The following is a 4,345-nucleotide window of genomic DNA, read 5'->3' on the forward strand; positions in this document are numbered from 1 at the left end:
TGTTTCCTACTGCCAAAGGGGCCCTTTAGAGTAGTGAGAGAAGATCTTCACCCTGAAACCCACAGCGTCCCTTTTCAGCAGGAAGTAGCTAAGAGAATACGCCGTCCCCTTTTCCTTATGACTCAGGGTGAAGTCTCTCTCAGGGAGGAGTGATAGGGAATGGCAAAGGATACACTGACAAAGAAGATTAATCAGAACTGGCTTTGACAAGCACTGTGGCATTTGGACAAGAACAAACTGGGAGGAGGGTAGAGAGAATAGTGCAACAATGAATGAATGGAAACCCAAAATCTCTGTAAATGTTTATGAAAATTAATAAAATATAATTATAGAAAAAAAAAGAAGACTATTCAGAGAGATTACATTTTGGGAGACGAGTGGGAAGGAGTTGTACTACCAACCCAAAGGCACAGGGTTTGAATCCACCAGCTTCTCTGTGGGCAATAAGTGGCCAATGTCTTCATATGTGATTTATTGCATCTAAAAACCTGCTGGAGGGTCAGCTGTGAGTCAGTTCTGACTCTACAGTATATAAAAATAACAACAATAAAGTTTTCATTCAAGTTAAAGTTGAATGTATCTACTCACACAGGACTACCAAACTACTATTCTTGTTTTAACTAGAAAACATTAAATATAGATTATCCAGTTTTCACAGTACCAGCCACATAATAACCAGTTGTTATTTCTTTTGTTTTAAAAAAATTAATCAAATAATCTTGGAAAAGAAAAATAGCTTAGCCTCAGTTCTACAGTATAAAGGCAAAGAGAAAATTATTAATTTTCTGCTCACATACGGGTACTAGTTTCCAGAGAGCACCACTATGCTGCTGTCTGGGCCAGAAATTTCATGTACTGTCCTCGCACATCAAAATGGTCAGCGGGCTGGTTGTATGCTATCCATACTGGCTCTCCAACAAACGGCTACATTGCTTTGACGTAGTTCTTTTCAGTCAGGGTGAAACGGTGATAAATCCCTGCAGGAAGTGTTCTCATGTCTCCTTTCTCCATGAAAATCCAGATCCACTTGTCCTCCTTATCCCTTACATCAAAATATCCACTGCCATCCAAGATAGAGCGAATCTCATTATCCACATGGAAATGCTCCTCATAAAACATTTTAATCTTTTCTTCATAATTTGGTAGTTTATCTTTGCATATTGTCATTATATCCATCCAGCAGTAGTTTCTCTCTTTCTGGATCTTTTCTAATTCTGGATCATTTCTGAACTTATCAACATCTAATTTCCTGTAAAAGACACCAAGCCGATGCAGCTGCTCCAGTCCGACTGGGCGGTCAGTCTCCATTCGACGAGGCTTCCTCTGATCGGCTGAAGACTCGTCCATATACCAGCTTCCACCATCGTAATGGCCTCACCTGCAGGGTACCCACCGTCACAGGCAGGGCCAGGGCACTGCGCAGCTCTAACTCCATCTCCAATTAACATATTTTAAAGTAGCAGATGCAGCCCTGGATGTGCTCACCAGGTTGTGCCAAGATATATGGAGGAGAGCTACCTAGCCAAGTGACTGGAAGAAATCCATATTTATTCCCTTCCCCCTCCCAGAAAAAAAAAGTGACCCAACAGAAATTATCAAACAATGTCACATGCAAGCAAAATCTTGCTGAAGATTATCCAAAAACTACTAGAACAGTACATTGACAAAACTGCTAGAAATATAAGCAGAGTTTAGAAGCAGCCATGACAGTAGGGACACCATTACTGATGTCAGATGGGTCCTGTCTGAAACCAGAGAGTATCAGAAATGATGTCTATTTGTGTTTTATCAACTATGCAAATGCATTTGACTTTGGATCACAACAAATTGTGAGTAACATTGAAAAGAAGGGGAATCCCAGAACACTTGATTGTGCTCATGTGAAAACTATATACCTAGACCAGGAAGGTGTCAGAACAAAGCAAGGAAATACTGCCTAGTGCAAAGTAAAAGAAGGAATGCATTAGGGATGTATCCATTCTCTTTACCTTAACAATCTATACGTGGAACAGATCATTCGTGAGGCTGGACTTTATGAAGAAGAATGTGACATTAGGATTAAAGGAAGACTCATCAACAACCTGTGCTATGCATGTAGCACAACGTTGTTCTCTGAAACTGAGAAGGACCTGAAGTGTTTGCTGCAGAAAGTCAAGGACTGCAGTCTTCAACATATTGAAACTCAACATGAAGAAAATAAAGATCTTCACCACTGGGCAGATTGAAAGTATCATGATAAATGGAGAAAAGATTGAGGTTATTAACGATTTCAGCTTGTTCAGTTCTACAATCATTACTCTTGGCATCAGCAGCCAGAAAATCAAAAGATGAGCTGCATTGGGAAAGAACAACGATGTCAGTCTAGAGACTAAGGTGAGTCTGCTCCAGGCCACAGTCTTAATTTCTTGCTATTCATCTGCAAACTGGGCAATGACTAAGGATAACAGAAGAATCAATGCCTTTGAGTTGTGGTGCTGGAGAATAGTGTTGAACATACCATGGCCTGCCAAAAAAATAGGTCTATCCTGAAGAGAATGAAACCAAACTGCTCCTTGGAGGCAAAGATTTTGCAACTCTGTCTCACATACTTTGGGCATGTTGCCAGGAGGGACCAGTCCTTGGAAAAGGACATAATGCTTGGAAAGGTACAGGGTCAGCCCAGGAGAGAGAGACCCTGGATGAGACAGACTGACCCAGTGACTGTGACAATGGAGACAGGTGTGTCAGAGATGATGATGATGGCTCAAGATAAGGCAGAGTTCAGAGCTATTGTTCAAAGGGTTGCTATGAGTCTTGAGGGCACATAACCAAACAAACTGTGTTATGTGTTGCACTATTAACCAAAAGATCTGTGGTCCAAATCTTCCAACTGCCCTGTGGGAGAAAGATGAGCAGTCTACTCTTGTAAAAGTTCACAGCCCTGCAGAGGGCTCCTTGGAACTAAAGGTGATAAAGCTTTATCTCATACTTTTTGGACATGTTGCTAGGAGAGGCTATTTCTTGGAGAGGGACATCATGCTTGGAAAGGTGGAGAGATGGCGAAGGAGAGAAAAACCCTCAACCAGGTGGAGTGACACAGTGACTGCAGCAATGGGCGCAAGTGTGTCAGAGATTGTGAGGGAGGGTGGCACAGGACAGAGTTCAGATCTATTGTTCATAGGGTTGCTATGAGTCATACTTGACTCAATGGCAACTAACAACAACAAAAACAAGCCTCAGAAACTTGGTGGAGGATCACTCTGAGTCCAGTGGATTTTGTTTTATTTTCCCATAAGAGCCCTGGTGATAGAGTGAGTTATGAACTGGGCTGCTAACTGAAAGGTCAACAGTTCCAATCAACAGCTCCATGGAAGAAAGACACACATTCTCCGAATATTCAGAAATTGTGTACTGCTGAGTAGCAACTGACCCTAGCTGACCCTCCAGCAGGTTTTCAGAGACAGTTAATCAGACAGGAGGAGATTTCCTATCTTTCTCCCATGGAGGAACTAGTAGATTTGAACCACGTGCCTTTGGGTTGGCAGCACAACTTCTTACCACTACTAAGCCACCAACCTTGAAAAAACTAGAATTTCACCATGCATCAAGACTGACTCAAAGACAACAGTTTAAGTTTGGTTTTGTCTATACAGTGAGAGGGATGTTCCATCATTTAATAGAAACATTAAATCACAAGAAATGCACATTTTCAACAAATACACGTTTCTTGTTAAAAATAGATCTAATTTTTCTTCTGGGAGGTTACACATAAAATTTGATGTAACTTACTTAATGATCACAGTTTCTTACTTTCCTCTTTTTTTCCCCCGAAGAGAAAGGAAAGGAAGTAAATCCTTAATTACTTGGTGAAAAGCTAGAGAATCTGGAGTTCCTGGGACAAAAACTTGACCAATGGTCTCTAGTTACAAATAAAGAAAAGTAAATATAAGTGACTGCTTTCTGAACCTTGGCAGCAATCATTTTGGTTTGCTAATTGGTGCATGGTTTAAACACAGCTTCTTGGTTATACACATGGAAGTTCAAAGTCCTTTTAAAAAAAAGTAATATGCTACGAAGATGGAGGCCGAAAGCCAAGAAGGAAGCCCCTGCCCCTCCCAAAACTGAAGCCAAAGCAAAGGCATTAAAGGCCAAGAAGGCGTCCTGAAGGGCGTCCACAGCCAAAATAAAAAAAGATCTTTACGTCACCCACCTTCCGGCGGCCTAAGACGCTGAGACTCCGAAGGCAGCCCAAATACCCCCAGAAGAGCGCCCCCAGGAGAAACAAGCTTGACCACTATACCATCATCAAATTTCCCCTGACCACTGAGTCAGCCATGAAGAAGATAGAAGATAACAACACACTTGT

The 4,345-nt window shown here is 41.6% G+C and overlaps 1 pseudogene; it reads right to left on the reverse strand.

Moving 5' to 3' along the window:
* Positions 1-822: 822 nt before the first annotated feature.
* LOC102869516 overlaps positions 823-4,345 on the reverse strand; it is a 16,184-nt pseudogene continuing 12,661 nt past the window's right edge.

The sequence above is a fragment of the Elephantulus edwardii genome, unplaced genomic scaffold (assembly GCF_000299155.1).
Source record: "Elephantulus edwardii isolate Elephantulus edwardi_28Jun2011 unplaced genomic scaffold, EleEdw1.0 scaffold00015, whole genome shotgun sequence".
Taxonomy (NCBI): Eukaryota; Metazoa; Chordata; class Mammalia; order Macroscelidea; family Macroscelididae; genus Elephantulus; species Elephantulus edwardii.